This window comes from Ochotona curzoniae, unplaced genomic scaffold (assembly GCF_017591425.1).
Source record: "Ochotona curzoniae isolate NIBS_2020 unplaced genomic scaffold, NIBS_Ocur_1.0 contig_2210, whole genome shotgun sequence".
Classification (NCBI taxonomy): domain Eukaryota; kingdom Metazoa; phylum Chordata; class Mammalia; order Lagomorpha; family Ochotonidae; genus Ochotona; species Ochotona curzoniae.
Window position 1 is genome coordinate 33,439,049 of NW_024465369.1, and position 11,858 is coordinate 33,450,906.

Sequence of the window (11,858 nt, forward strand, 5' to 3'; positions counted from 1 at the left end):
CGTATGGGATGCTGGTGTTACAGGGATTACAGGTGACAGCCCAACTTGCGATGCCACAATGCTGGTTCCAACTGCCTTATTTTTAAAAATAAGCACCTGGTGTTCCCAGTATGAATGGATGTGCCCTCATTTGTTTAGCATGCTCCTACTGGTGTTTTGGCTAAGTTGTATATCCCCCAAATTTGTATGTTGAAAACATTAAACCCTAGTTCTTCAGAAGACAGTAGAAGTAATGAAAGACAGAAGACAGAAGAAATAATGGAAGTAAAATGAGGTCATTGGGGTAGGCTGAAATCCCATCTGTAGGACTCCACATGACTGGTGTCCTAAAGATGGAGGAGATTAGGATGCAGGCATGCATGGAAGGAGCCCACTGAAGACACTGGGAGAAGAGGGCCATCTGTAAGCCAAGGATAGATGGCCCCACATTTTCCTCCCAACATCTGTTTTGCCCTTTCAAGGAACAGAGAGGCCACCACAAGGCCCTGTGAGGTCCTGAGAGGATCTTTTCTCTCTCCACTGGGAAAATCACCAGGGAAGCCAGGCGTCATCATGCGAAGCTGAGAGGGCTCAGGGGTCCCCTCATTATTGGAAGATTGTCCCTGGATACACAGGTGGGGCCTGGCTGGTCCTACCCAGAGCATCCCTGAGTTACCTTCGTGTTGGCAGCCTGCAGGTGCACCTACTCAGCCGGGTGACTGCTTCTGTCCAGTCTGCCAAGAGCACCTCTGGTGTCATAGTTGCTCTCATTGAGACACACTACTTGGAACAGGTTACTTGGGAAGTGTTGTAAAGCTCCCTGTCCCTGCTCTGCACAACAGCTTGGTGAATGGCCACTTTGGCTTAGATCCTTATGTCACCCCAAATCATTCAGCTGTGGCAGACTGGAATTTGTACTCCAGCTTGCTTGACCTTCAGGTGTGTGTTCTCAGCCACCTCATTTTATTGCTTAGCAATAGAAAAGACTGTGGATTCTTCTGATCATTCAGCCCAAGGCTCTGTCATATAATTTGGCACACATACACAAATAAGTAAAGGATTTCTATTTCCCTGGGTCATTGTCATTATTATCATCATCTTCTTCTAAGTTTTTTTTTAATTATTATTATTGTTGCAAAAGATTTACAGAGAGAAGGCATGACAAAGAGAAAGATCTTCTGTCCACTAGTTCAATCCCCAAATGGTTACAATGTCTGGAGCTAAACTGATCTGAAGCCAGGAGCCAGAAGCCTCCTTCGGATCCCCTACGCGAGTGCAGGGTCCCAAGGCTTTGGGCCATCCTCGACTGCTTTTCTTAGGTCACAAACAGGGAGTAGATCAGAAGTGGAGTAGTCTGAATTAGAAGCAGCACCCGTACGGAATCCTGGTGCATGCAAGGTGAGAGCTTTGCCACTAGGCCATCGTGCTGGGCCTGGGGCATTGTCGCCTTACCTGGGCATCGTGGGACCCATGATGAACTTCAGGTTTGCAGGCATCCCTGAAAACTCTCTGAAGCATTTGGTTGTTAACATGTGCAGTTGTGTTTTCATGATCGGAGTCCATCACTTTGCAGAGTCTCAAGAGGGTCTGTTGGTGACCCCACTGGCTGGGCACACTGAGTGCTGTTCTGAACTTTTCCTCTGCCCTTCAAGCATGCTTCCCAGACATCACTATATGCACACTCTAACCACATGTCTAGGTAGAAGTGAAGAGAACTTTTCATTATTTCCATTTTGCTTTTTGCGGGGAATGGTAATGTAAAGAGGTGAGCTTGCCCCCAGAATCCTGACTCGGTTGGCTCTGAGGCTACTCTAGACGGACCCTTTGCACAGGTGCATGTCCACCCCATGTCAGGCAGTACTCCAGTCCGTGTAAGTTGGCAAGGCATTACATTTGAGCCAGTCCTCATCACCTTATTTTATTTTATTTTTTTAAAAGATTTATTTATTTTTATTGGAAAGGCAGATACACAGAGAGAAGGAGGGATAGAAAGATCTGCTGGTTCACTCCCTAAGTGGCCGCAACCACCAAAGCTGAGCCAATCCAAAGCCAGGAGCCAGGAACTTCTTCTGGGACTCCCACACAGGTGGCCCCTCTTTCTGGGATACAAGATAGAGACTATCCCTTCTGATTCCAGGAGACTACCACTGGTCCAAAATTTATTTACTTCATTCCTGTCTTTCATCTTAAAATTTTATTTTTATCAATTGAAAGGCAGAGAGAGAGATGGACAGGCAGAGTTCTTCCATCTAGTTCATACCCCAAGCTCCTGCAAAGGGTGTATGGGGTCAAGCTGAAGTCAGGACGTTTGTATCCATTTGGGTTGTCCACATAAGTGGCAGGGACCCAAGTACTGAGCCATTGCCTTCTGCCTCACAGGGTTTGTATTAACAAGTACAAACAAAATGGATGTCAACATCCCAAACTGTATTAGCTGCTGTGCCATCACCTATCCCTCTGGACTTTCTCTTTAGCTAGAATATTTTCCAGGAGATCTTTAAGTAATAATGGGCTGCAGGCAGACTGTGCGCTTTCTCTCACAACCCTGTTGAAACTTTGAAATAACCTTATGAAGTTGGGAGGAAGGAAAAATATAAGGCTGAGAATCAGGAGTCTGGGAAGCATTTCTATGGCTTTCCAGTTGTTAGCTTTTAAATTTAGTTTTTAAAAACAGACTTATTTATTGGGACTGGCATTATGGCATAGTAGGATAATCCTCTGCCTGTAGCACCAGCATCCCATATAGGCATTGGTTTGAGTACTGGCTGCTTCATTTCTTATTCAGCTCCCTGCTTATGGCCTGGGAAAATAGCAAAGGATGGCCCAAGTGCTTGGGCCCTTTTGGTCACCCATTGGGGTCACCGTGTTGGTCACTCATATGGGAGACCTGGAAGAAGCTTCTGGCTTTGGGTCAACCCAGTTCCATCGACTGTGGCCATTGGTGAATGAACCAGTGGATGGAAGATCTCTCTCTCTCTGTCCTTCTCCTTCTCTCTCTTCTGTTGTAACTCCACCTTTCAAACAAACAAACAAACAAACAATCTTGTTCTTAGCACAGTGGCTTGATTGCTAAATCTTTGCCTTGGATGTGCCAGAATACCATATAGGCGCCAGTTTTTGTCCCAGCTGCTCCTCTTCCCATCCAGCTCCCTGCTTGTGGCCTGGGAAAGCAGCAAAAGATTGCCCAAAGCCTGTTCTCCCATGTGGGCGGCAGGGGATGACACCTGGGTAATCTTGTGCTTTTTCCAGGAAATTAGCAGGGAGCAGGATCAGAAGTGGAATACCTAGGACTAGAACTGGCACCCATGTAGTATGCTGGGTTTGCAGGCAGTGCTTTACCTGATATTCCACAATGCCAGCCCTGTCATAGTTTTTGAAAGTTAATATATTCCTTTTTAAAGTAAAGTCATTCAAGAAGCTCAGCATGTTAAACTAAACCATGGTTGTGGAGTGACTTAGGGGGTCCCCATAGCCCAGCTACCCTTTCCCCACAGCAACAGGGCTGTGCATTTTGTCTGAGAAGGGTAGCTCGAGACACTTGCTCCAGAGCGTTCAGTCCTGCCCGGATCACGGACGAGCTCCCTCCTAAGTCCGTTAGGAAGGAATGTCCTACTCAGAAGGGATGCGTGCTCATTTTCAGGTAGACCAGCAAGAAACCTAGGTGATTTTTGTTTTGTTTTTCTTGTAGCGATTTGTTATTTCTTTGTCTCCCCCTGCCACTCAGCTAAGCCCTGTGCTTAATCTCTCACTCATCCTTTCCTCCCTGCTAGCTCCTTGAGCTGAGACCCTTTCATCCTGGCAGGTGCTCCCCACAGGCCTTCCGGGAATGGGAAAATGAGCTGGGCAAGGATCAGAGGCCCCATGCTGCTGCTGTAGGTGATGCTTGCTCAGTCTTACTCATGTTCCCTCTGAGTTTGCCATCCAAACACATGAATGTCACACCCTGGGCATTCCAGCTGAGCCCTCTGTAGCTGAGCCAGAGTTTGTAGACAGCAGGAGAAAAAAATGTGCTGAAGCAAGCCCTTGATGCTGTCATTTTGTGGGGACCCACCCAGGAGCTTCGGCCGGGCTTGCCTTTATGGCGGCTGACATGATCTGCCCTGTGTCATGTGAAGTGTGAGAGGAGTGGGTAACAACAACTGCTCCCACCTCATCCTCGCTCCCTCCCTCCCCACCCTGATTACGGAGTGACTGCAGGATGAGCAACCTTCAAGGTCACAGGGTGTGTTTGTCCAAGAAGGGGGTAGGGTGAGGGGGAGAGCTGGCGGTGTAGAGGGATGTCGGCCATTTGGAGTGACTCAGGAAGGTCTTTGCTTCTCCTGACACATTCAACTCTAGAAAATCCTCCCCAGGTGCTACAGTCGTCAGACTCCAGACGCTTAGTGTTTGCTGCAGCTCTGGAAGGATAGCTAGGTTCCAAAATGACACCTGGAGATGCCTCTAAGTACAGAGTCTGGATTACAGTGAGCTACATAGCGGGTGAGGCCAACTCTGTGCTGTGAATGTGTCCTGTGAGTCCCTACATATTAACCTGAAACCTAACATGAGCGTAACAAACAGCCCAGGCTCAGCTTCAGTTAATGGCAGGCAACCAGCTGATCTGACCATGTCCAGTTAAGGCCTTTGCTGCCTCACTACAGCCAGTCCGGCCCTTTGTACTTGACTTCCTGTTCTGTCTATGAATACTCCCTGTCTGCAAAGCAGAACTGTTTCAGCCTCTTCTGGTTCTGAGAGCTGCCCAACTCATGAACTGTTCTTTGCTACAAAAAGAGTGTGAAATTTCATCTCTGGGTGGGTTTTGTTTTTTTTGGAAGATTTATTTATTTTTATTGGAAAGTCAGATATACAGAGATAAAGAGAGACAGAGAGAAAATTTTTTTTGTCCACTGGTTCACTCCCTAAGAAGCCACAGTGGCCACAGCTGAGCTAATCCACAGCCAGGAGCCAGGAGCCAGGAGCTTCTTCTGGGTCTCCTACATGGGTGCAGGATCCCAAGGCTTTGGACTGCCCTCAACTGCTTTCCCAGGCCACAAGCAGGGAGCTGGATGGGAAGTGGAGCTGCTGGGAGTAGAACTGGCACCCATATGGGATCCTGGTGCATGCTAGGCAAGGATTTTGGCTGCTAGACTACTGCACCAGGCCCCTCTGGGTGTTTTTAATAATGGCTATCAACCATGGGGAGACTGTGCTCAGCGTGGCCACTTGTCAATTTGTCCTGAAGCTGTATGTTCCCTATGGCCGATGCTGCTTCTTGGCCTTCACTGACTGGCCACTCTGGGGGTGGATGAGCAGCCTAAGTTACATTGTCCCTGCAGTGGATAGCTCATGTGCAGCAAACAGGGATGCTGGATGCTGGAAATCACTTTAGTAGGTGAAGAAGAAAGGGCTTTCCTATGAAGGCATTTAAAAAAGTCCATGGCAAATGCTTATTATGAAAAAACTATGCATGGATTTCAAAAATGTATTACACCACATATGCTTACCTGTTAGCTCATTATTTCCCATGAACTTCTTAATTAACGCTAGAGAATTAGATGCTAACAACAAGGTTGGAAAGGCTGGAAAAGTAGGCACCTAACTGGGCCTCCAGGATGATGGCTGTGCCCTGGAGCTGCCTTGGCAAGGCATCACCTGCCTCTGCCACCAATGCACCATTCCTGCCAGAAATGCCCCCAGACACGTCAGCCTTCAGTCTGAGGCCCTAGCACCATGTGACCCCAACTCCTACATGTGTGAGCCAAAAGCCAGCCTCAGACCCGTTGAGCTGCCCTCTCAGCATTGTGCATTCCAGGACACCTGTGGGGCAGAACTCAAAACACATCTTGATACCATGGCTGCAAAACCTCCAGTTCTGAAGTACAGGAAAGTACAACAGAAAGTCGGGAGTAGACAGCTGTCATGTCTCTGCCATCCATAGACTACGTCATGCATGATCACAGGAAATCTGGAAATGACAAGGGAGGCAACAACCTCAGCACACAAAGCAAGGAGATTACCTAGAGGAGGATGGTGGGGTGGGGTGGGGTGGGATTGGGGAGTTCAACGTAATCCTTGCTTTGGGGGTTTGCAGAATGCTGGCGGTTAAAGGAGGTGAAGGACTGTGTGGGAGAAGTATTCTCTTGAGGAGCAATAGCATATGTCAAAGGCATGAGGTGGAGGGAGAAGGAAAAACAACCCCAGAACCAGGAGAGAAAAGGCTGGGGTCAGGCTGTAATAAAAATGTGGTCTTTGTCCTCAGAACCATGGAAAGTCACTTGAGAGATTCTGGAGGAAGAGGATATTCATGGTGTGCAGGGGACACTGTGACTAATCACAGTGACATTTGGCTGTGCCTCATCTCCTAACTCTGCTGGGAGTCACTTAGCAAAATCTACAATGTGCCACTAGATTGCTGCTCTCTGTGTTATCAGGAGAGTTTTTGTTTGTTTGTTTGTTCATTTGTTTGCATAATCCCCATTTTTCCACTCTAGATGAGAGAGAGAGAGAGGAAGAGAGAGAGAGAGATCGACCAGGAGGAGGATGTCAACAATGTGGGAATGCATTAATTGGGGTTTTGTATTTGGATCAATACAAAGCCCTTGGGAAAAGCATGTATTTCCTTTGTAGCTGCTTTTGGATGTTGAAGAGGGCAGTAGGTGTGAGCTGTTGGGAAAAGCTGTGCATATTGTTCTGTGGGTGGAGGCCAGCCAGGCATGGAAATGAATCAGCAGGCCAGGTCTGGATGGAGCCTCTGGCTCTGAAAAAATCATCTCCTGGCTTCTATGGCTCCTGGCAGTCATGGAGATGGCTTCGACTTGGGGAAGGCTGGTTACTCTCAGTGGCATGCATCTCTTTCCTGCATCTCTGTGTTTGTTACAGCACACATCTTGGCCAGTCTGAGCTCAAAATATTCATGATCCCAATACTTTTGGCCATCTGTGGTCCTGGCTACTATGGGCTGGGGGGTTTATGGAGCCCTATCTAAGAGCCTTTGCTTAGCTGAACTCCCAAGAGGGCTCCTCAGCAATGAACCTCCTTTTGAACCCTCCGAGCCTCTGCATGGCTTAACATTATCCATTTTTTTTAACTAAAAAAAATATATTTTCAGGGGTCTGCACAATGGTATAGCACACTAACCCTCTGCCTTCAGTGCTGGCATCTCAAGTGGATGCCAGTTCAAGTCCAGGCTGCTTCACTTCTGGTCCAGTTCCAAAGTGTTGAAGGATAGGTCTCTGCACTCACATAAGCAGACCTGGAGGAGGCTCTGACTCCCAACTTTGGACTGGCTCAGCTCTGGCCATGGTGACTATTTGGGGAACAAACTAGCAAAGAGAAGATCTTTCTCTCATCCTCTCTCTGTGTGCAACTCTGACTTTCAAGTAAAATTAAAAACACTTTAAAACTTTCAATGAAAAGACAATTAAGGGAATGAAACACTGTAGACAAGAGTAGTCCCATTCACAGAGACAGGAAGTAGAACACTTGTTCCTAGGAGCTGGCAGAAGGTGGGCTGGGGAGCTGGTGTTTAATAGGTATGGAGTTTCAGTTTGGGCAGCTGGAAAGTTCCAGAGACTGGATGGTGCTGATGGTGGTATGATAATAGAATATGCTTGATGCCACAGACTGTGCACTTAAAAATGAGTAAAATTATAATTTTATGCCCTGTATGTTTGGCCACAATTTAAAATTAAAAATTCAATGACTAGAGCATTGTCACTATAACAAGACTCTCCCCTAAAACCTGTGGAGTGTCAGCTTGAGCATTTTATTTGTGTTCAAAGTAGCAGGTTCCCTGAAAACACATGCCCACTGGCAGCCTGCAGGTCTTTTCCTGTGCTGCCCCATGTGCTGGTCAGGAAATGTGTGACTCACGAGGCCTTCGTGACAGACCCCCTGAGTCACGCAATGTGAGTCACCGTTCCAGGCTTCGAGGACTACCCATGCTCTCCAGGCGGGAGAAGGGTGCCCAGGGCATAGCAGGAAGCACCCGGGAGCTCATTTCCAGGCATGTTCCTGAGCGCCTCTGCCAGACTTAGCAATAAGTAAAGCCGTAGTAGCTGCTCCCAGCTCCAGGCCCTGCGGCCCCTCTCTCCCTGGCTCCTTTGTCGTCAATCTGAGTGAGGGCCACAGGTAGAGCGGTTGGTGCTGGCAGCATTGTGTGTCCAACTGGCTTGAGGTCCTCTGGGTGACAAAGTCATGAGGACCTCTTTCAGAGTTAAATCTTCACTCTGTACCAGCTGTCAGTCTGTGGTGGCAGGAATGGCAGGGCCAGGTGAGTCAAGTTCTGGTGCCAAGAACATGAGGTTGAGGATCTGGGGACCAGGTGCTTGTCTCTGGTTTTCACTCCACCTTTCCTTGTGATCTTGGGTAAGTTACATTCCCACTTGTATCAACTGGGAACAATAATCTCTTGTGTTTCCTCCTTCCTCTTTAAGGAGAAGAAATGGTAATAGATGAATACAAAGAAAGGGTTGTATGAATTGTTCCTTTTTAATAGCTCAGACACCCCAAAATGCCCCTTTAAAATCTGTAATACAGTTTTGAATCTATCCCTTGTGGGACTTCATAGAGCTTCGTGGGAAGGCATGTACGGTGCACCTTGTGTGAGGCCTGGGAGTGTGTGATAAGTGCTTGTTGGCTTGTTGGGACATTTTGATGGCAGTCACTGAAACAAATCCCAACTAGAGTTGCACAAATCCCAACTAGTCCAGGGGAGGATAGGAGCTTACCAGTTTTGTTAGAGCTGATTCTTTTTCTTTTTTTTAAAAGATTTATTTTTATTATTTTTTTGTTGGAAAGGCGGATATACAGAGAGGAGAGACAGAGAGGAAGATCTTCCATCCAATGATTCACTCCCCAAGTGAGCACAACGGCCGATGCTATGCCGGTCTGAAGCCAGGAGCCTCTTCTGGGTATCCCACATGGGTGCAGAGTCCCAAAGCCCTGGGCCGTCCTTGACTGCTTTCCTGGGCCACAGGCAGGCAGCTGGAAGGGAAGCGGGGCTGCCGGGATAGAACCGGCACCCATATGGGATCCTGGGTGTGCAAGGTGAGGACCTTAACCACTGTGCCACTGCGCCAGGCCCTAGAGCTGATTCTTTATTTGATTTTCTAAAGTGAAAGATTATGCGTGAAAAGCCTGACATCTTCTCATTATACAGCAGTCAAATTCTAAGTACAAAGAGCAAAATTTGAAAATCTCCTGATCTTGCCCTGCCCTGTTGTTTCTTCTCTGGAAATAATCCGGGGCAATGATTGTAGTCTATCTGCCCAAGCTCTTTGCATTCTACCACACGCACACACATACCACACACCATACCACACATAGCACACATCCCACAGACACAGCACACACACCTTAAAATTTATTTCTAGTAGAAAATGCCATGGTAATATAATATGAAAAGTCCATAATAGTTAATGTTTATAAAGTGCTTCAAACAGTGCCTTGCCCTTTTCTGTGGTTCCACTCATAGTAACCTATGAAATTTTTGTCACATTAAGTACTTCTTATTCACTAACAATGTGAAGCAGAAATTCTTTTCCTCCATTTGTGCTGGATTTGCAGCTGATCGAGAAAAATGCTAATCTCTTCCATAGAGGTGGTGTGAAGAGATTGACATGAAAGCACATGGATCCGTTGTAGACCTCCCATCCAAGTACTAACCAGGTCCGACCCTGCTTAGCTTCTGAGATCAGACGAGACTGGGCACGTTCAGGGTGGTATGGCCATAGAACATTGTAGACCTTTAACACAGTGACTGACAGATGTTGGGACCCTAGCCGATGGTCCTTCATATTAGATCTTATCTCAGTTTCCCTCACGTGATTGTCCTTCAGGTAAGAGGTGCTGGGGGTCCTGGTCTCAGATAAGTTCCCAGCTCTTGGGTGGGCAGCCAATGACACTGCCAAGTGCTGGTTCACGTGTCTGGTGTGCCTTGGGTCGTGACCGCATCTCCAACCTCTCTCTGGATTCTCTGGGAAGATGTGAGAGAGGTGAGAGCACTGGCATTTTGCTGCAAGGAAGAATTCTAATGAAGGATAAACAGATTCTAAGATGCCATGAGGTTGAAATCACATAAATGCTAAGTGATTTCTTGGCATCAAAAATCAATCTCTTTCATGTCAATCCTGAAAAAATAAACACTTTTACCTTCTTTCATATCAGGAATAGCCAAAGAGGCTTCAGCTATTATAGTGAAAGCTTTTAAAATAATTACTTTTAGAACATGATAATATTAATGATTAGCTTTGTGTGAAAATTGAAGAGATAAGTAGTTAAATACTAGGAATAATAAACCTTGGAAGTGTCATTGTATAATAAGTTTGCCCTTTCAAAGTATCATTTCTCAATGATCTTGCTCATCGTGAATTGTTCAGGAAAAATTAAATCCCTCACTACATAATCTTTTTCCTCCAAGATGACTTCTTAAAATGATCTTTGAGTTTTTTAAGGCTTTACAGTCAGATCCCTTCAAAACAAGTTGTGTGTGTGTGTGTGTGTGTATGATTAACTCCTATGTGCGGGGCACTGTGTGTGCACAATCTCATTGACACTGCAGATGGCTCTGAGTGTGTGTGGCTACTGAGACCCCATGGTGGATATGAAGATCCCAAGGCACAAAACGGTTCAGAAATGGATCAAATGAGCCGAACACATACACGGCAGACCTGGGCTTCAAAGCAAGTCTGTCTGCTGGGGACTCAGCGTTTCTAGTATGTTGCTCCGGGAGTGGAGAATCTGGTATAATGAGATGAATTACTACAGGGTTCTGGGTTTGCCACAGGTCAGATCGACCCCTGACACACATGAGACATGTGTAGTTAAAGGATGCATGAGTGTAAAAAAAAAAAAGGCAGAGGATATGTGAGGTGATGGAAATGAAAATCCAGCAGGCCTCATAAAATGTAATTATTGGAAAAAGCTGTCTCCAAGTGATGTACTTTTGCCTGGGCCCCGATTGGCTTGCAGAGGGTGGAAGCAGCTGGCAGCTTCCCTGGGCAGAGCTGGGAAGAACAAATTCCTGTCTGTGGGTTATAGCAGTTTTTTAACTGAAGGCTCAAGGAAACTGTACTGAAAATTCTGTTTGGTGGCTCACAGCCTAAGTGTCACCCTGTTGCTTCTGCTCTTCGTGGTTGTAACTCTTTGATTATAGAAAGCCCAGCATTTCTTCCTAAGGGAGGTTAGGTAAAAATTCAAAGTTCACATTTACTTTATGTTCTTCTCTACGTACAAATACCCACAACAGAGTTTATGATACACATGCTAACACCTTACTATTTCAGTGTGTGTCTCAAAAAGCAAAGTCATTCTTCCCATCATCTCATCCAGGAATTTAATGCTAATCAAGGATAGAAAAACTATCATCCGATGTCAGTCCATATTGAAATTTCCCAATTGTCCCAATAATTTTCTTTATAGAAGTAATATAAATTCCAGGATCCTATGATCCTTGATCCCTGAAGACTCATTTATCTTGGGGCGAGCATTTGGTATGCATCAGACCACTTGGGATGCATACATCCAAGTGAAATGCCAGGGCTTGAGTATGGCTCCACTTCCAACTTCAGCTTCCCAATCATGTGCAGACTAGGAGGCAGTAGGTATTGGCTCAAGTGCTTAGGTCTCTGCCTTTCATGTGAGAGACCCAGACTGAGTTCCTGATTTCTTGCTTTGACCTGACCCAGCCCTAGGTGTTGTGGGCATTTGCAGAGTGAACTAGAGGATGGGAGATCTCTCTTAGCCATCCTCTCCATCTATTTCTTTCTCTGCCCCTTTCATAGAAAAATAGATAAGTAAAAAATTATTTGAGAGGATTCATGCATTGCAGTTGTGGTCAGATCTCTTTAGTTTCTGCTAATCTAGAACCATTCCTCAGTGTTTCTTTTCATTCCTGATGC

The 11,858-nt window shown here is 46.3% G+C and overlaps 1 non-coding gene across 1 annotated transcript; it reads right to left on the reverse strand.

Annotated features, from left to right (window-relative positions):
- Nucleotides 1–441: 441 nt before the first annotated feature.
- LOC121150967 lies at nucleotides 442–570 on the reverse strand. Its single transcript, XR_005883068.1, has one exon. It is a non-coding gene; the product is annotated as a small nucleolar RNA SNORA64/SNORA10 family (small nucleolar RNA).
- Between the last annotated feature and the right edge of the window lie 11,288 nt (nucleotides 571–11,858).